The sequence below is a fragment of the Dipodomys merriami genome, unplaced genomic scaffold (genome assembly GCF_024711535.1).
Source record: "Dipodomys merriami isolate MVZ:Mamm:240054 unplaced genomic scaffold, mDipMer1.0.p SCAF_190, whole genome shotgun sequence".
Lineage (NCBI taxonomy): Eukaryota > Metazoa > Chordata > Mammalia > Rodentia > Heteromyidae > Dipodomys > Dipodomys merriami.
Genome location: NW_027203271.1, coordinates 1693500 through 1715455, shown reverse-complemented (window position 1 = coordinate 1715455; position 21956 = coordinate 1693500). Strand labels below are relative to the sequence as shown.

Genomic DNA, 21956 nt, shown 5'->3' with positions numbered 1-21956 from the left:
CAATTCTATTCCATTTGTCCTGAGGTCTGTTCTTGGTACTGACCAAGCTGTTTTGCTTACTATGGCTTTGTAGAAGAGTTTGAAATTTTGTACTGATTTTCCTCCAACACTGTTCATTCTGTTAACGATCGTTTTTCCTATTCAGGGTCTTTTATTGTTCCATATGAATTTTTGGATTGCCTTTCCTATGTCCTTGAAGAATGAGGTTGGAATATTGACAGGTATCACATTCAATTTGTAGATAGCATTGGGAAGTATTGCTATTATCACGATTTGATATTTCCAATCTAGGAACATGGGAGTTTTTCCACTTTCTAAGTTTGTTTTGATTTCCTTTTACAGGTATTTAAAGTTTTCATCATAGAGGTCCTTCACTCCTTTGATTAAGTTAATTCGTAGGTATTTTATTTTTTGTGGTGCTATTATGAATGGAGTTGCTTTCCTAATTTCAGCCACAATTTTCTCATTGTAGGCATACAGAAAAGCCATTGGTTTTTGAGGGTTAATTTCATACCCTTCTATTTTGCCCAAGTTTTGAGTAACCTTGAGTAACTTGGGAGCGGGTCTTTAAATACAAGATCATGTCATCTGCAAATAGGGAAAGTTATACTTCTTCTTTCCCTATTGGGTTCCTCTTTATGTTTGAATTGAAGAGCAGTAGAGAGTGGGCCTCCTTGTCTCGTTCCAGAGTTTAGAGGGAATAGCTTTAGATTTTCACCATTGAGTATAATGCTTTCTGTAGTTTTGTCATGCACAACCTTTATTGTATTGAGGAATGTTCCATAGATTCCTAATTTTTCCAGGACCTTCACCATAAAAGGGTGTTGGATCTTGTCAAAGGCTTTTTCTGCAACTATTGAGATAACCATGTGGTTCTTATCCCTGCTCTTGTTGATGTGATGAATTATGTTAATTGATTTGTGTATATTGAAGCAGCTTTGCATCCCTGAAATGAATCCTGTTTGCACATGGTGTATGATTTTTTGGATGAATTGTTGAAGTTGATTAGCCAAAATTTTGGTGAGAGGCTTTGCATCAATGTTCATCAAAGAAATGGGTCTATAGTTCTCTTTCTTTGATGAGGGTTTGGGGATGAGGGTTCTGATGGCTTCATAGAAAGAGTTCGGTAGGGAACTTTCTCTTTCAATTTCATTGATGATTTGGAGGAGTATTGGTGTGAGTTCTGCTCTGAAGGCCTTTTAGAATTCTGCTGTATAACCATCTATTCCTGGGTTTTTCTTAGATGGGAGTTCTCTTATTGCTCTTTCTATTTCAATGCTTGATATGTGCCTGTTAAGATGATTTAACTCATCTTAGTTTCAGCATGTCAATATTTGCCAGGAAAATGTCCATTTCTGCCAAGTTCTCAAACATATTAGCAAAAGTTTTGAGCAGTATTCCTTTATAATGTTCTGAATCTTGATTGTTTTTGTAGTGATGTTTCCATTCTCATCTCTGACTTTATTAATTTGGGTGTGTTCTCTTCTTTTTCTTTTTTAAGGGTCTGTCAATTTTGTTAATTATTTTGAAGAACCTTCTCATTTTGTTGATTCTTCATATGGTTTTTTTTGGATTCTAATTCATTTAATTCTGATTGAATTTTAATTCTTTCTTTCCATCAACTTGATTGGGGTTTATCTTGATTCACTTTTACAAGGAGTGTCAGATCTCATTAAATTGTTGGTTCCAGGTCTCTCCAATTTGTTAATATAGGATCTCAGAGCTATATACTTGCCTCTGAATCGTGCCTTTTCTGTGTCCCAGAGGAGCAGAAAATCTCTGTGCTAGTTTTTGTTGAATAATATGAACATTTGAACTTCGATTCTAAGCTCTTCCATGACCCACTGGTGTTTGAACAGTGTGTTTTTCAGCCTCCATCTTATACTGGACTTTCTTTGGTGGCTTTTTGTGTTGAGTTCTAATTTTATTCCCTTTTGGTCTGATAGAATGCAAGATATGAATTCAATGTTTCTGAATTTTGACAAGTTTGATTTGGAAAATGTTCCATGTGCTGCTGAGCAAAAAGTGTATTCTTATGCTGCTGGATGAATATTTGCTAGATGTCTGCTAAATCAGTTGATGTATGCACTTGTTTAGATCTGCGGATTCTCTGTTGAGTTTTTGCCGAGTTGATCTATTTAGTGGGAATAGTGGTTTGTTAAAGTCCCCAACAATTAATGTCGTTGGATCTATGTGAGATTTAAAGTAGTATTTCTTGTATAAATTTGGGTGCACTATAGTTTGGCAAATATTTAGAATTTTAATATCCTCCTGAAAGAGATATCCCTTAATTAGTATGTAGTAACCTTCTTTATCTCTTCTCAATAATGTTAATTTGAACCCTATTTTATCTGATATTAGGATTGCAACTCCTGCCTGTTTTGGGGGGCCGTTTGCTTGGTAGATTTTGTTCCAGCCTTTCACTTTCAAAATGTGTTTGATTTTTATGGGCAAGTTGTGATTCCTGAAGGTAGAAGATAGAAGAATCTTGTATTTTAAACCAACTAGACAGTCCATGTCACTTAATTGGAGAGTTACATCCCCTAAAATTGAGAGAGAGGACTGAGAGGTATTTGGGTGCTCCTGCCATTTTATCCACCTTCTTGGGTGCTGCGCCTACTGGATTCTTTCTCTGGTTCTTGGATTCTGTTTGTAAGTGGTTTCTTGGCCTTTATTGTGGTCTTGTTGGTTTTCTATGTTTAGGACATCTTTTAGTATCTTTTGTAGAGCTGATTTGGTGGAGATATATTGTTTGTTTTTCTTTGCTATGGAGATTTTTATTAGACCTTCAATTATGATTGAGAGTTTAGCTGGGTACACTATTCTTGGTTGATAGTTGTTTGTCTTTAGAGCATGGCATAAACCATTCCAGGCTCTTCTTGCTTTAATTGTCTCTTTTGAGAAATCTGAGGTGATTCTAATTGGTTTTCCTTTATAGGTGACTGATCTTTTCTCCTTGACAGCTTTAAGGATCATTTCCTTGGTCTGAATTGATCCTGTGTGGCTTATAATTAATTGGACTATGGGAAGTCCTGTTCTTGTCTGGTCTATTTAGAGTTTTAAAAGCTTCTTGTATCTGAATATGCCTATCTTTTTGCGTGTTGGGAAGTTCTCTGCTGGGATCCTGTTGAACAAATTTTCTAGACCATTACCTTATGTCTCTATATGCTCCTCTACACCCATTTCCCTCAGATAAGGCCTTCTGATGGTGTCTTCCAAGTGTTGAATAGATCTATCATATTTCTTGAATTTGTCTTGGATAGTTGTATGTTCTTTCTCTATAATACCTAGGCTGTCTTCAATGCCGGAGATTCAATCTTCTGCATAGTCTAACCTAATGTCAAGACTTTCTACTTTATTTTTAATTTCTTTTCCTTTTAATTGGTTGGCTGTTATGGCTTCAAATTCTTTGTTGGAGCTTTGTTTTAGATCTTGTATGAAATTCTTTACTTCCTTAATTTGGTGTTCAGTGTTTACTCTCAAATCACTTAGTTGATTGGTTATGGTTTCCTTGGACTCCCATTCCTTCTCTTGGGCTCCATTCAACATTCCCTTTGTGGTCTCCCTGACTCTTTTCAGGTGACTGTTTATGGATTCCATGAATGGCTGTATTGATCTTTGTCTATGCTCATCCAGCTCTTGCAATTCTTGTATTACTCTTTGATTAGATTTCTCACGTTCATGTAACTTCTCTAGTTCTCTTTGACTGATCTCAGCCTGCTCAGGCAATTCCTTTATTTCTCTTTGAGTATTCTCAACCTGCTCACGCAATTCCAGTATCAATCTTTGAGTAGCTTTCTCAAGCCCATGAGCTTCCTGTTTTGATATTTGGTTTGCCTCCTCTCTCTCCCTAACACGTTCACACTGAGTCCTTTGCAGGGTTTCAATCTTTTCATTCACCATGTTTACCAGTAGTGTTTGTAGAGCTTTTTGGGAACTCTCGTCTGGATTATTCATTATCTGTTCTGTCACCTGATTATCTTGAGTGGGAATTGAGATACCCGGACTTGCCATTTTCCTTGTGTTTTTCTTGCTTGTTCTGCCCATTTGGGATGAAAGTAATGCCAGTTTTGTGCTAGAACACAATTTTAAGGCAAGCATCAACCAAAGTCCTGTAATTGCATAGTCAAATGTTTGAAGATACAATCTAGTTCAACAGATACAGTCAATTCAACATTAAATAACTATGTTTTAATGGGCTAAGAATACCAAAGAATAATTTGACAAACCAGAAATTATTATGTTTAGGGAGAAAAGTGGGGAAAACAGCATTAGAGGGATGTGGAAAGGTAAAAGGAGAGTGAAATTAACCAAGTCCTAATCTCACAGAGGGAAATGGATTGGAAAGAATGATAGAAAAGAGAGAAGAAAAAATTTTTAAAAAGAGACAAGAAAAAATGGAAAGACAAATATTTAAATTTAGAAAGTGAAACTCTTAAAAGTAATGAAAATTTAAAGAAGTAAAATTGAGAGATGAACAAGGATGAGAGGAGGGGAGGGACAGAAAGGAGACCTGAAAAACTAAAAAATAAAAATACTTCAAATAATTTATAGGTATAAATAAGTAATACTGCTATTAAGTAATGTAATCCGAAGAGGTTTTGAATTGAGTAATATGTTTTTGGATTAAGAATGTACACAATTGTGGATAAGGTCTTATAATCAATGACAGGTATATAGGAGGTGAACAGAACAACAAATAATTCATGCAAAAAGAACAATAGATGAAAAAGTAAAACGAATGAGAAAGAAAGAACAAAAAAGACCAACAGGTCAGTAAACATTTTTTTTTAAAAAAGCACACACACACACACACACACACACACACACATACACCTAAAATAAAAGTTATAAGAGGAAGAAAAAAAGATTAATGAAAACAATTTTTATCATTAAAAAGTAAAAATTTAAAAAGATACAAAAAAGACTTCTTTGATTTTGTTTTTGGGGGGTTGATGGGAAGATCCTGTATCTCCCTTGTGTCAGTAACCAGTCTCTTGGTGGAGTCTCTGGTTTGCTTGTGGTGTTTGGTTTTCTGTGGCTTGATTGGTTTCTTAAGTCAGTTTGTTTGGGCAGGCAGAAAAAATTCTGTTGGTTTACCCAGAAGTTTGTGATTGCCTCCCAGTCTAGTTCAGTGGGAGGGAGATCTGCTTTGAGTATCACAAAAGTGGGAGGTGGCTGTTTCCTCTAGTTTGGAGTTACTGTAATAAGGCTGGGTTCTGGGTAAAGTTGAAGCCTTTCAGCAAACAGTAGCTTTTCCCTGAGGGGCTAGCTTCTGAGACATTCACAAAGCCCAGCCTGGAGCCATTCTCAGGGTTTATGTTTACTGAGTTTCAATTGATTGTCAGGGCTGTTGTAGGGAGGGGCAGCCTCTGGCTCTGTTTACCCAGTGAAGAAAGCCACTCCTTTGTGGGATTAGCTTTCTCTGCCTTGTTGTTGTGACTTTCCCATGGGTGGAGTTGAGAATGGCAGGTCAGGGTAGGTACTTGTGACTAGCTAAATGACTCTTTTGTTTTCATCAAAGAACTGAGTTGGATCTAGCTACTTAGCCAGGCTTTTGTCTACATCAAAGGTGGATATTTCCGGTGTTGGGGGGAGGGGTGTCCTTCCCTCCTCTGCTCCCTTTGAGAAGGAGTGAGGATGTTAGTTTTGTACTCACGCTGGAGTGTGGGTTCCTGGGTAGCGTCTGGTCTGCTATCTGCAGGATGAAGATATCTGCTACTTGTCAGTTCTTGGTCGTGTTGAGTAAAATCTGCTCACTTGCTGCATCTGGCACATTTGTCCCAGACTCTCTGGGTTGTAGTTATGGCGGCTATGGATGGCACCACAGCCGCCACAGCAACCTCAGCCATGGTTGCTGGAAAATGCTCAGATCTGTCTCCTTACCTGGATTTTTCCTCTCTGCCCAAACTCTCTGTAATGTGATGGCACACTTGGTGTGCCTAGGACTGTTCATTGGAACACTAGAACTGCTTTCTATGCAAGAGCTTGTTTAGCCACCAGATTCTCCTCCGCCATTTTCTCGAAATTTCTGAAGGTGTTTAAATATTACTGGAATTGTTTTGGAATAAATAATGTTCACCTTGACTATCTTGAGAAAGAAGAATTGGTTTCTCAGCACTATAGGTAAGAACTTGAGTGAAAGAAACAAAAGGAAAAATGAGGAACAACTCAACACATACATTCAAAAGAAACAAAACAACCCAAGAAAACACCAATTAACTCAGTACTCAAGAACCTGCAGGAAATGCAAAGATTTTTTTTAAAAATAGCTATGATAAGCTTATGAAAATCCTGACTACGAGGGAGTCTACTATTGTGTGGATAGTGGTTAAAGCTCAGACTGGACAGAAAGATCTGTACACAATGCCAGGCACTTGTTATTCTAAATTCCAGGAAGAATAACATAAAGTAGACTGAGCCCACGATCTTACACAAGTAGGAAGCAAGATTCTATCTGAAAGTTAATCAGGATAATTTAGGGCTGGGGGCATGCCAAAGTGGTAAGAACAACCATTTAGGAGCACAAGACACTCAATTCAAATTCCAATCTTATGTGTATTAAAGAAAAAAAAGCTATGACTTTAAATAATGGGAATAATTGCAAGATTTGAATATTTGAGTGGAGAAAAATCCATGAGAGAGGTAGAGTTTACCCATGTTGTAATACTTTCTACTTAAGTGATAATATTATGTGGTACTCCAGACATAACAGAGTTACCTTGCAAATGAGCATGGATGTGCATTTGTGTGAAGGAAATACTCTATTTACATAAGTGTAAATTAAATACTTTTTGGGGGTAGATTTTAGTTCTTGTACTAAGAGCCTGGGTGATATCTCTGAGTCTTTTCACTCAAGGCTATCACTCTACTACTATGAGCCACAGTTCCAATTCTGATTTTCTGTTGGTTGTTTGGAGATAAGAGGCTCATGGACTTTCCTGACCAGGATGGCTTCAAAACCATAATCATCAGCTCTCAGCCTCCTGAGTAACCAGGATTCCAGGCCTGAGTCGTCCATGTTTTTAATAATTTAGTAAATTGTACAGTTACATAAGTTATAATTTATCATTATAACCTTTATAATATATGTGTTTGTATTTATATCAATGCATACATATAGAAATATTTTAACAGTTTTTTGTATCTACAGTAGATTTATGAAATCATCCTTCATTATAAAATAACATGGAAACAAGTTTAATGAGGAGCAAAACAAAGGGAATTGTCACATGTTTCTTGTTGTTGAATGAAATATGAATTGTGAGAATCAGTTTGAGAAAACACTTTAACAAAATGGATAATGGCTATTAATTCCAATCCCTTTATTTGCCCATATTGTGCATCCTCACACATGAGTGTCAAAGTCAAACCACACTTTTTTGCCTTTGTATTTAAATCTCATGTTATAATTTAGGGGATAGGTGAAGTAATCAAATAAAGATTAAAATAATACTAAGTGAGGCTGTGAGTTAGAGCTGAAAATTATTTTAAATATGATAATAGCTAATTTAATCCCATATCCCTTACTTTTGCTCTATTGTCATATACCTCATTCCCACATTAGGAAAGTACATAGAAGGTTCTCACTAAATTATGTGTAAAATTATGAAAAATGTATTAAAAGAATATGGGCACATCGGGGCTCCGAAAGTAGCTCAGTGGTAGAGCTCTTGCCTTGCATGCCTGAGGCCATGGTTTTGATTTCTCAGCAGCACATAAGCAAAAAGAAGAAAGCCAGAAGTGACGCTGTGGTAGATTGCTAGCCTTGAGCAAAAAAGCTGAGGGACAGCTGAGGGCCCAGAATTCAGGCCCCTCGACCGGAAAGAAAACAATAACAACAACAAAAGAATATGGGCACAGTCTGGTTTTAGCTGATTGGTACCTGTAGGGGGTAGTGTGTTTTTGAGGACCTGAAAAACGTTGTGATGTAGATGAAGGAAGGGATGTGCTAATTCTGGAAAATTGGCTAGAGGATTGCTCCCAGAAAAACAGTGATGAATTTTCCCAAAAGGTTAGAGTAAAATCACTCTCACAATCATGTTCACTACTGCACTATTCACCGTAGAGAATTTATGGAAACAGCCCAGATGCACTTTAGCAGAGGGATGGTTGGAGAAAGTGTTGCACATATACACAATTGGATTGCACCCATCCATTATAAAGACTGTTACAGTATTTGCAAAGTAATGGATAGAACTAAAATTATGTTAAATAAACGAAGTCACAGCCAGACACAAAAAGAACGTGTATTTAGAAGCCAGAATTTTATGCAAGTTAAAAAACAGTATTAATCAAAGCATGCTATTTGTAGAGGAGTATTTAACAGGTGTAATTTCTTATAAAATTGAACTTTTAATCCAACAAAATGAATACCAGGAGGCTACCACTTGGAAAATGTGAGGGAAAATCAAAGGGAAGAAATAAAGAGACTTATGGAAGTAGAGAGTGAAGCCATAATATTCAATGCAGATAGTATGAAACTAATAAAAACGAAAGTGGGTTGAGGTTTGGAAGGATGTGAGAAAGTTATGTAAAGATCCATTGTACTTATAAACTGATTCGTTGAATGGAAAACGTTTCGTACACCTATTTAATAAAAATATAATTAAAAACAATGGAGACATCTGATCTTAAACCATGAGTCAATATGATACTTGCCTTCTCAGAAATTTTCTTTGCAGGTATTTTCCTCATAATGACAGAAAAGTGAACAACGCAATGTATATCAATACATCACTTTGCATATCCTAAATAGACAATATAAAAATCACAGTAAAACTATTAGAATATATCACATGATAAAATAAAAGGTAGAAAGTATCAAACTCTGATTGTTTTTCCAAGTACTTTACCTTTGGTATCTAATTTAATCCTCACAATAATCCCATAAAGTGAAACTATTTCTATTTTTAATTCTAAGATGATGATATTTAAGTCTTCAGAGTTGGAATTACTAGTACAACATTCTACACACGGTAAGTGTTAGCCTGCGTTCCATTCCCACTATATGAACTAACCTCATTCTATTTTATAACTAAATACTAGCACTCAGTCTACTAATTCTAGGAAAATTCCCAAAATTATTGTGCACACTCTAATAATATTTCCTTTATCTTTGTTAGAAAATAGGTAACTTAGACAGACACCGGTGGCTCACGCCTATAATGCTAGCTACTCAGGAGGCTGAGATCTGAGGATTGTGGTTCAAAGCCAGCTTGGGCAGGACAGACTGTGAGACTCTTATCTCTAATAAACCACTAGTAAACTGGAAGTGGCACTGTGGTCCAAGTGGTAGAGCGCTCGCCTTGAGTGGAAGAGTGCAGGAACAGCACCCAAGCCCAGAGTTCAAGCCCCATGACCAACAACAACAAAAAAAGACAATAAGTAACTGTAAGAAGAAAACTCCATTTATACCTCCCTAGTGAAAACTCAATTTATACCTCCCTAGTGAAAGGAACTGCTAAACTATAACATTCTTGATTTCTAGCTCAAAATAGTAGAAATCATATTTTAGGCCTTCACTCAACACTGCACTGCCTGGGGACCCCATCTCTGGTTAACACAGTCTTACTGAAAGAATGACCTGCCCAATTCCTGATGGAAACAGACTGCAGGCCTTTTGGAGCAATCGTTTCCACATTGTAGCTCACCTAAATTTTTTACCATTTGAAGTATTTTGATTGCTTTTTTTTTGGGGGGGGGTCCGATCGTGGGGCCTGAACTCTAGACCTGGGCACTGTCCCTCAGCTCTTCAGCTCAAAGCTAGTGCTCTACCACTTGAGCCATAGAGCCACTTCCGGCTTTTTTCTTTTTGCTTATGTGGTGCTGAGGAATTGAACCCAGGGCCTCATGCATGCAAGGCAAACACTCTACCACTGAGCCACCTTCCCAGCCCTTTTGATTGCTTTTTATATCCACCATTTTGAGAGAAATGTACTACTTTAAAATGTTATTAAAGAAAGAATGATATAAAATCACATTTGACCCCAGATAAATATAAAAACCTTTCATATACCCAAAAATGCAGTCTTAGCTATCATTAATGTTAGGAACGAGAGTTTAAATCATTGACACCAAGACCTAATTATGAATTAAAGACTCTCCAACTTGTGAATACAATTGGTTTAAAAAGACATCAATACTACTACATTTTTAAGTCCCTATGATAATGATAATGATTCGCTATGATAATCATAATGATAAACTATTAACACTTAAAAATAACTCATTTTCTTCGGAGTAGGACGAAAAGCACAAGGTTAATCCTAATTATTTTAAAAGACCTTTATTTAAAAGTTCACTCATAACTATAAAGACTAAAACTAACTGAAATAGAGAGGAAATAATTTAACTGCATCATCTACATTCAATGGACTATTAATAGAAAACAAAATTATACTAATAATTAGCTTACCCAATTCACTTAATTCTTTCATTCTATTCCATTTACTTTCATAAAAACTGGGTTTTCATAAAATGAAGCATAAAAAAGCATATATACCCACATACTTTTTCAGATCTTAACAATATTTCAGAAATTTTAGCTCTACAGTCAATGAACTGAAATAATACTAAAATATTCAAAGGATTTTCAGAAATTGCAAGACTTGCTCTGAGATGTTATGTATATTGGAACAGATATTCAAAAAGCCTTATTTGTTAAAGTTGCCATAGTTTCTCCCACAAAAGAGCCATTAGTAAAGATACCTGTGCATGTACAAAACACCTTCAAATGCATCCACAATATGGAAATAACACTTGCTTTTTGTTTGTTCGTTTTTGAAAGGAATATCTAACAAGCATATCCACAATACTTATTTTCAATGAATAAGATGGGATATTCAAACATAATATGGGTTGGATTATCTCTTAGTGAGAATAGATATAATATTGCAAAGAAAGTGATTTTCAACAGAAATCCGGAAAGAGTTTATCCAACTTGTGTTTCACAGGAATAATCAGAGAGTAATACCTGTTTGGTCAAGTCGGTCCAAATCACTCTATGAGTGTATCTTAAAAGTATAACCAATTTAAGAGGTCAAATACGTATTTTGTACAGACAATCATCTTATAGCAACAACTTACTAACTAATTATGTCTGTATCTTCTTACCTAACATACAATAAGAGCTGAAAGCGGTCTCTTTTTCTAACTTAATATTGTAAATGCTTTGATTATGATGTTATTATTAGACAAATAATATGTACAAAGGCTGGTTCCACTGAAATGACATGACAGAACACTGATAAATAAAAACATTGCAACACAGCTTTTTTCAGCCTCACCCTGTCCACATTGGCAAGCAACATTGCAACAGCACACACACACATATACACATACACACATGTTCGCACATGTACACACACATATACACGCATGCTAAATTCAGGGTTTATTGTACAAAAAAGTCCACATAAAATATTAGTGATTAGGACAAATGATAATATGCCTTATTACAAAATAATACATAAACCATTACCACGCACGTTACATTTTACCTGCCTCTCCACATGTGACCACTTAATTTAGTTTTAATTAATTAATTACCTTATTAATTAATTTATTTGTTTGGTGCTACTACTAGGGCTTGAACTCAGGGCCTGGCTTTGTCCCAGAATTTATTTTTTGTTTCAGTTTTCTCAAGGCTAGCATTTTACTGCTTGTACCACAGCTCCATTTCTAGGTTTTGCTGGTTACATTCAAATCAGAATCTAATGGACTGTTTTTTCTTGGTCTGCTTTCAAACCACAATGCTCAGATTTCATCTTTCTGATTAACTACTACTAAAGACATAAGCCATCAGTGTGGCTTCTACTTTTTCCTATATAGTTATCTAATACACATACTTAGATGGTAATTTTAAAATGAGAGTATAGAAGCAAGATGTACAGTGATGATACTGTCCTGTCAGAAATTCAAGTTAGTAATGTAAATTTATTCTTAAAACACAAAAAATACCATGATATAGTGTAAGAGAACTCACTATTGAACATAGGAGCCTTAAGAGCTTTCTAATAGATCCATTATTTATTGGTACCCAACATTAGAAAAATGTATGCGGCATTGGTAAAATAGAAGTCCTTTGCAAGACTACATACATTCCTTGTTTTTATAAGACACTTGCTTTCATCTAAAAAGTAGGCCTGTCTATTGTCTTCATGTGATTTTGATGATTGAAAGTGCTTAGTGAGAAGGTCAAAATGTATTAGTAGTCCTTCATTATCAATTCTCATTTTCTTCTTGGAGAATATAATAATCAAATCAATAGTTCAGAATCGGCAAGCAATACTTCAGAATCATGCTTCCAGTGCAAGTGGATCACCAGTAAGAAATCCTCAATACCAATTTCCACAAAGTTTTGTCACAGATACAATCTCCCTGCCTTCTCTAGCTGCTTTACTACCCTCTTATTCCTTCATTGTACAAGAAAAGTATGATTCAACTGATTTCAGTCAGATCTGTTACTAGAACTATCAAGGATTTATTTTACTGTCTGTAGTTGGTAAAGTTATGTCTCTTTACGTAGGCTACTAAAAATGTATTTACTAACTTCAAGTAAATACATAAATTCGATTTCCATCTCTTTTAAAAAATAAAATTTTGTTTGCTCTACAAATTGATCAGAGGCATGGATTATGTGGCTAGCTATGTCATTACACATCTTTCTTTCTTTCTCTCTCACTTTCATGGTTCTCATATATAACACGATTGCTCCATAATTATCCTAATTTATTTTGCTTTTATATTTTTGGTTGTATCATTTCACTTTTTGCTCTGCCATTTCCCAAATCATTTATATGGAAGGCATTATTTCCTATTTTCTCATGCCTAGAATAAGCTGCACATGGAGACATCACTGGTCCTCATTTTCAGTGTGTACATTTGAATATGGAGGAATATCTTTCCTCTGCTCTCCATCAATTCCCTACTCTGCAGTTAGAATAATTTCGAATAGTAAAATTAGAAAAAGAGAAAATAAATCATGGTGAATAAACAGTTGCAGAAAATTCACCAGATATTTCTGACCAGTTCAACCAATGTGAACTATTAGGGAAATACATGGACACCTCATTCCCACTGGCACTCAAAGTCTCTGGTTAGGCAATTCTTAGGAATATGGGGAACAAGATGAAAAAGTAAGGAATGGTATCAATTGCAAGAAAAAAAATTGGAGAAGGATCCAACCATATTTCTTCAATGGGCTGTCGAAAATATTCAGCTTACTACAGTGCGGAGACTTCTTTTTCAAAAGGCCACTTATGTGAATAGTAGGGATGATGATCAGTATATCCCTCTTCAAGAAGCCTACGGTGGACACTTAGACATTGTCAGTCAGTTGGTTTCTCAAGCGGCACATGCAATAACTGTAGATGACTGGACACCCCTGAACAGTGCATACACGTGGAATAATACCAGAGTCGCTTCTTTCTTACTTCATCATGATACAGATACCAATGGCCAAACTAACGGACTTTTTTTTTAAATTTTTTTTGGTCTGGTCGTGGGGCCTGAACTCTGGGCCTGGGTGCTGTCCCTCATCTCTTCAGCTCAAGGCTAGCACTCTACCACTTGAGCCACAGCACCACTTACTGCTTTTTTTTCTGCTTATGTGGTGTTGAAGAATCGAACCTTGGGCCTCATGTATGCAAGGCCAGCGCTCTACCACTGAGCCACTTTCCCAGCCCAAATATTTTTGTTTGTTTGATTTTTGTTGTTGTTGTGATTTTTTTTTTGGTGGGTCATGGGGCTTGAGCTCTGGGCTTGGGTGCTGTCCCTGTGCTCTTCAGCTCAAGGGGAGTGCTCTACCGCTTGAGCCACAGTAACACTTCCCCAAACTAAAGGACTCTTGACACCCTTATATCTTGCTGTTGAGAATTGAGATAGCAAAGATACGCTGGATCGCCTTCTGTTGAACCATTATATAAATCCAGGCCTGAAGAACAACATAGAAGAAACTCTATTTGACATTGCCAAAAGCATAAGTATGTATCACTACCTCTATGAAGTTGTAAAAGGCTGTACAAATTGTTCACCGAAGTCCTAATGGTCGGGTTAAGTTTCTTAAATTTCAAAAATGCAAGTTCATCTTTTGTGTCCCTACAAAATATTTTCACAATCCAAATAAGAGCAATATCTTTCTTTTTGGTCGGTCATGGGGCTTGAACTCTGGGCCTAGAGCTATCCCTGTGATCTTCAGCTCAAGGTGAGCCCTCTACCACTTGAGACACAGCTCCACTTCCAGTTTTCTAGTGGTTTATTTGAGATAAGAGTACCACAGACTTTCCTTCCCAGGCTGGCTTTGAACCATGATCCTCAGATCTCAGTCTCCTGTTTAGCTATGATTATAGGCATGAACCACCAGTGCCCGGCAGCACCAATATTTTACTGTAAAAATTCATGGATTCCGCGGAATTCTTCCAAGTGAATTGCCTGCCTTGGATGGAAAAATGTATTCAATAGATTTTGTAAACATGTATAATAATTTCTTCAGAGTTTGTGATTTTTTAATAAGAAATAATTTTAATTTACCTGTTGAAATGAGTAGTACAGAAACTAAAATATTTCTGGTGCTTGTCTGAAAAAGTATATTTTAAAATATTCTATATTCTATGTTTGCATAATGTTCATAATTTATTTTCTCCTAGATATACATTGAATTCTATATTATTTTATAATATATAAGTTCATTAATGTGTCCTTTCCGATTGTATTCCATATAGAAACAGTTTGATTCCTTTTTTTCTAGGTCTTAATATTATTTTTCTTTGGGATAAAATGACAATGTTGTCTAATTTGAAAAGTTTTGTAAAGTTTATGCTATGTAAACGCCTTTCTGAGGTGATTTAATACACTGATGTCAAACTAAATTTAATTATATGAATTACGTGTATTGTTAAACTTGTAATTTTGTAATCAACTTTTTAATCACTTTTTTTCATTTCTTGCATCTGAAGAATGAAAAATATGGAATACTTCTCAAATTTTCATATTATCCTTGTGCAAGTGCCATGTTAATCTCTGTATTGTAGTTTGAGTATACGTGCTGCTGAAGCATGTAGTATCCTCTAAATTTAATAGTTAATGCTGCAATCTTTATACAGGCTTATATCTATGGGTGCCTACTTGTAACAAGGAAACCTTATTGTTCCTAACAATGCTATCGATCTTATTTCCCTAAAATTCTGTGAATATTGGAAAAAATTATATTGATCAGTCGATTGCTCATATTTGCAAACTTTTTTTTGCCAATGAATATCTTAAGTCTTTTTATTTGGAATTTGATCATACTCTCTATTACTTATAATTAGGTCCAAAGGTGATGGCTTTTTCAAGTATTTATTTATCCAGCTTTGTGGACCTAATGGATTCAAACTAAGCGTTGCTTAAGAGCTACTTCTAAACTTCTTCAGCTGACATTTTCCCAAATGAGGTGTTACTGGAACAAATGTCTACCTGAGCCTTTACCCTTCTTCCATGTGGGAACAGAACAACCAGAATACCTTACCCTGACAGCAAAGATTTTCTTACAAGAACAAAACTAATCTTGGTTACAAGGGATCATAGAGGGATGAACAGTTCAAAGAGAACTGTTCAGACGAGAAGGTATTTTATCAAAATATAATTGTTTATTATACCTTCCATTTAAAAGTAGCTAAAGCCAAGAAGTGAAAAAATTGTTCGTATGCATGATTACTTAATGTCCTGGCCTGTCTGTAAGTTCCTGGCAGGAACTTACACTACTGCCTTTTTATCACCAAATATTTTCATAGTTGCAGGAGAAGTGCATATGTTTCTCCTCATTATTAGGCATTAAATTGATAATGTTTTAATCACAGTGTTTCCTCTTGCCTCCATGCTGTAAATCTACAAATGATAAAGCTTTAGATCTAACTCTATCAAACACTGAAGTAGAGATAATGGAATCATACTTTAAAACAGAGTTGCCTTTGATACAGTAACTACAACAGAACAATACAAAACGTGTGTCTTTTAATCATATTATATATAGTTATATGTGCTGATTTTATATTTCACACAATGAAACTTACTAGAATTAGTTGATAATTTGACAAATAAATTGATATTTATTTACTCCAATAAACAGAATTGGAATATAAATATTTAGGTTTCAAATATGTATTAGACTAGAAAACGTATCAATGCAATCTTTTTAGTATAAACTTGTGATACATTATAACTCTTCTTGGTCTTCTGAATCCACATGATAAAAAAACAATGTTTTCCTCTAATCTGTAATGGATTTTACTCTGCTGCTCTGTTTATTGTTTTAACTTGCTTGTCCCAAACTGCTTTTGTCCATATTTCTGAAGCATTCTTACTGATTATGCCCAAATTTTGCTAAGATGTCTAAAAAATATTATTCTTCTGCAGTACCCATGGGTCCTAGGATCTCAAGGCCCATTTACCTGCATCATCAGATAACAGGGGCAAGACTTTTCACCAAGGCCCATGCAATATATCAACACAAAGTAATTGAAGACCCATCTCAATTTCGCATTTCCTATATTTCAGGGCCCCAATTCCTTGAGATGCAGGAATTAGCAGTAAGCAATTGTGAAATGCAAGGCAACTTAAAATGAAGGATGAGATCACAAAATTTGAGAGAAAGTACTGTAATTCAAACATTCAACTTACAGATGACCAGCCCATATGAGTGAACAAGTTCACAAATTGTCATAAGATTATTTTTAATACCCCTCACCTATGATTAACGAAAGATTTTATTCCAACATAAGTGGGCCAAAAAATAGTTCCTAGAAGGATAGATCTATAATTGGTCTACCAAAGCCTGAAAACTTGACTTAGAGGTCAAATGTAATTCAGAAAAACATTTGAAGCACTAAGGAGTGCTTCAAAACACTGGGACTTCAGTACAACATGGTTCTGTGGTATAAAAATGTCACTCTCAAACCAATGATAATCTACATTTAAATAAACTTTTAAAAATCACTTTCGCCCTTACTTCATTGTTCGTGGGAATGTAAACTTGTTTAACCACTTTGGAAAGCAGTATGGAGGTTCCTCAAAAGACTTCACATAGATCTCCCCTATGACCCAGCAATCCCACTTTTGGGCATTTACCCAAATGTTTACAAACAAGACCACACTAAAGCTACCAGCACAACTATGTTGATTGCAGCATTATTTCCATAGCTAAGATATGGAACCGACCCAGATGTCCCTCAGTAGATGAATGGATCAAGAAAATGTGGTATATATACACAATGGAATTCTATGCCTCCATCAGAAAGAATGACATTGCCCCATTTGTTAGGAAATGGAAAAACTTGGAAAAAATATATTAAGTGAAGTAAGCCAGGCCCAAATAAACATAGGTCTCATTGTTTCCCTTATTTGCAATGTCTAGTATATGTATGAGTCAAGCGGAAAAGGTCAGATAATGTGAGGTCAGGAAAATGAACCCTTAGATATGTATTTTAATGTTTTTTTCTTTCATGCATGTGTTTCTAACGCATTTATAAGATTATCTCTTTGTTGCTTTGTATGTCCCTCCCCCACAGTATAATCCCTGCTTTCACTATATTTGGTGTCAGTATAACTTGTGGAGGAGATGGGGAAAAACCAGTGTTTAAGGATACAGGTGGACCTCTTGCAACAATGAGAAGTACAAGTTGTCATGTCCACAATGAGGTTTAAAAAATCCGTGCGGGGGGGGGTGAGGGGGGGGAAGGAGAAGGATTGGGATTGGGGGGGAGGGGGGAGGCTGGGAAGGGATGTGAAGGGTAAACCAAAGGAGGAGGCTGCAATGCTTGGTAAGAAATGTACGCATTATCCTGCCCATGTAATTGTAACCCCTCTGTACAGTATGTTCACAAATAAAATAAAATTAAATTTAAAAAAATCACTTTCGCCAAAATAACATTTGACAAGTTAATGATACTTAGTGACATTACAAGTTTTTCAAGTGTAGGGAGCAAGTTACAATAGAGTTGAATTATTTACACAGCACTAATGCCAAACATGTTCAACCATTCAATAAAGTGTAGAAATAGTACCACCCACAATTTGTGGTTTTCAGTATGGGCCTTTCAGAAATGTGTTTAATATGTCAGCCTCCTAAATTTCAAACCCAAACCTTAGCTAATAAATTTCATCATTTTATAAGGTACATTTTAAACAATCACAAATAGTTGCCTCATCATATGTTATTTTATGTTTTCCCTCTGTCTAATATAGTAAGAAATATGACTTTAAGTCTTGAATATGGGTACTAATCAGAGATATGACAAACATAATATCTGTCTTCTATTTCTATCATATTCCTATCTAGGAATAAATTATAATGTTCTTCTTTTTCCAAAACTTATAGGTAGTAGAAAATATTATTCCATGTAAAATAAAAGAATCACACGATTTTACAAAGCCATTTATAAAAATGCATAGTTAGAAATACATTCTAAGCCATTTTTTAACTTTCTTTTTGACTAAAGATTAATCTTTCAAACGGTTGAGAAAAAATCATGTTTAGGTGCTTCCCGTCTCCAGTCTTGCAAATTGTTGCTGCAGATGAATGAATTATGGAGATATAATCTGACATCATTTCAAGAATGTGCAGGATTGAAACTCCATGGAATGTATATAAACCTTTCAAAGTATTAATAGACAGTTTAACAGAATGACTATCAGAAGTTGAAACCAAAGAGGAATTATAGTAAAGACATAGAATGAATGAAAAATGAACAAGGAGCAAATACAGCTAGAATCCTGAATGTACACATATGATGAAGGAAGTGGTAAATTGGAAATAAATCTTGGAGAAAGGGTTGGTTGAGAATGATAGAAGGAGTGACTCTGATCTAGGAGCATTGGACAATTAGATGGATATATTTAATTGTAACACAATTGCACAAACTTTTAAAATTCAGTTAAAAACACATCTAGAAACAAAAACACACAAAAATCACAACCAAACAGCAATCTCTAGAGAGTATGAATATGACCACTCAAAATTTTAATCAGTTAATGAAGGGCAGTCTTGGGAAAAGCAAACAAAGCTGTTCAAAGAGGGAAGTTTGGGATAGGGGAGAATTTTCAACAGAATTAAATAGATTGTCTAAGGTTATAAATCACCTGCTGCATATAGTATCTTACTTCTAAGAGATTTCTGTCTGAACTGGATAATCCAGTCCTGAGAAACACTTGGTAGCTTGTGAGGTAGAATGGAAGAAACAAGATCAAGAACGCATTACTCCACTGGAGAGAAAATGATCCTCTATATTTTCTCTAATCTCTCTTCACTACTCTTTCTTCATACTTTTAAGACAATTGATTTTGAATTATATTTTTCCTTCTTTCTTCTGGCAAAGTGATTGGTCAAAGTAATTTCATTAAATATTATTTGCCATTTTCTTCTTTCATGCTGTTTAATTGGCCAAGCGAGTCCATAAAACTTCCTTCTTGTATTTGGTTGCCATGAAACAACATCTATGTTAATAAGGAGAAATCTAATGTAAAACTTTGTCTGCAGAAAACAGTCCAAGATGCTGTGATCACAAATATTTGGCTATATTTTTTTTCTTTTACCTTGAAAGACTTCTTGTGTCTAAAGTGCCCACAAAAATAAGTACTCCATCACTTGTTGGTTCAATCAGAATTGTCTAACATCAAAGATATATTTTTGCTAAGAAGATGCTTAGAGGAAACCAAAAAATACTGCACTTTTTAATCTTCTCTCTTAAGATTCTCCTTCGATACCATATCAGGAACAGTGAAGTTATTCTATGCAAAATTATTTTAATAGGTTATTTTTCTCTTGGTCTTGCATTTGTTCACCAAGATGTATGGAGGAGAATAGAGTTAAACCACCCATACCTTGGAAGAAAGTGTCTGTTACAAAAGGAAAATGCTTCTATGTCCTACTTCTATGTCCTACTCTTAGCTCTTGCCAGAGTTCCAATTAATCACAGCTTCTTGGCTTCCAGTCTAGTGAAGCTGAAGGACCATACGGGCTCCACCATTGCTACATCTTCATTATTTCTCTTTTAAAACTCTTCAAGTTGCCTCATTTGGATGTGGAATGTATTTTCATGTCTTCATTCAATCAGTTCTGCATTGTAGTGAGCCAAATGGGCTCTGTAAAATCACTTTAGGGAGTAAAAATACTAACACAATTTACATCAAAAAGTTTTGGCCTCCCTTCACTGCTGAAGTCAATACGCTTAGCTAAGGCTTCTAAGAAAAATTTTATTATTAATTTTTCCATTTGCTCAATTCTTTTCTGAACTTTTTGGCATATGTAATAAAAGAAGTCTAGACTACCTCATATTAATAAGAATATTATTTTTTGTGAGCCACTTAGAAATGTGAAATCATTGGTTTGAAGTATCCAATCAAATTTTTTTCTGTGTTTCACTGCTTCACGTCCAAAGACATTGTGGAAAGTGACACCTTCTTTCATTGTGGAGGGCACTTTCTCCCTAAATATTTTGACTCAAATTATCTTTTTCAGAGAATTAGTATTTGGTAATTGAAGGTACATTCACAAATTTTGATGCCTTATTTTTTAAAGAACTTTTTTTTTTGTTTGGGTTTTTTTTAACTGTATTTTTTTTTGTCTTTTCATTTTGGTACTGGGGATCGAACCCAGGACGTTGCACTTGCTAGGCAAGCGCTTTGCCACTGAGCTACATCCCAGCCCTTAAAGAACTTTTAATTTAAATTCCAATACAACCTTCTTTCAAACAGTGAGAATATAGTTCCTGGGTAAGGACAATTCCAAGGGAACCTACAGGATTTACAGCAAGGTTTCTGATGTTTGTTTGTTTAGTTTGAAAAAGAGCCATCTTCATCCATATTGCTCCCTCTCTACTAAGTCTCCTTGGATTTCTTTGCATGAGAGCCTATTCTTCCAGGCAATTTTAAATTTTCTTAATAGGCTAAGTTATTAAAAATTTTGAACTATTCAATTTTACCTGTCATAAATTTAAATCTGTTGAAAATCATTTATCAGAACCGCAAATTCACCAATCCTAATTCCACCTTTACCATCAAAATGTTAACATGTTGTTTTCATGATATAGTATCCATGCAGCTATTATTTTCCAGTGGCTTTGTTATGCATATATGTAACCATATTAGCTGATGCTAAGCAAAATGAATTCCAAGATATTGAACCAGATTTCTTTTTCATTTGTGGTTGTTGTTTTTGATGAACTATGTGATTTCTGTTTTCTTTGGGGTTTTCCCCTATGGTTTATCCCTGCTGTATGGTGAGACAATGGTGAGACAAAGGACAAAAGGCAAACCAATGCAATAGCAATACTCACAAGACAATATGTTGGAAATGTACTTTACAACTTGTGAGGGGTGAAGGGGTGAAGGACAACTGTGAGAAAAATGAGGGAGGGATAACAAGTTTGAAATGACTTTTATTCACTACCTTACAATTAGTGTAAAGTCACTATACATCAATTTGGTAATAAAATTGAAAAAATAAGCTGTGTAAAATGTAATTTTACTGTATTGACACAGTAAATATTATTCTTTATGTAGTAACATTTTAAAAATCAATAATATTTGGCTTCTAATTTGAGTTAATTACCCCTTATTTATCAGAGGTTCATCAACTTGAATGTTATCCAACTAGACACTATTTTCACAATATACTTGCCAAATTTTTCAAAAAAGAATAAATTTAGTACTTTCTCATTCTAAAACAGAAAACAGGGTCTGGGAAGATGGCTCAGTGGTAGAGCGCTTGCATTGCATGCCTGAGGCCCTGGGTTCGATTTCTCAGCACCACATAAGCAAAAAGAAAAAAGCCAGAAGCTCAAGTGGTAGAGCGCTAGCCTTGAGCTGAAGAGCTGAGGGACAGCGTCCAGGCCCAGAGTTCAGGCCCCACGACGGGACCCAGTTTAATACTATGGAAACCCATAATTTTAAAAGTAAGTAAGTTTTTAAAGAGGACAGAA

At 35.4% G+C, this 21956-nt stretch overlaps 1 pseudogene; it reads right to left on the bottom strand.

The window, feature by feature from the left end:
- Positions 1-14961: 14961 nt before the first annotated feature.
- On the bottom strand, positions 14962-15058 carry LOC138831283 (U6 spliceosomal RNA; annotated as a pseudogene).
- Positions 15059-21956: the final 6898 nt, after the last annotated feature.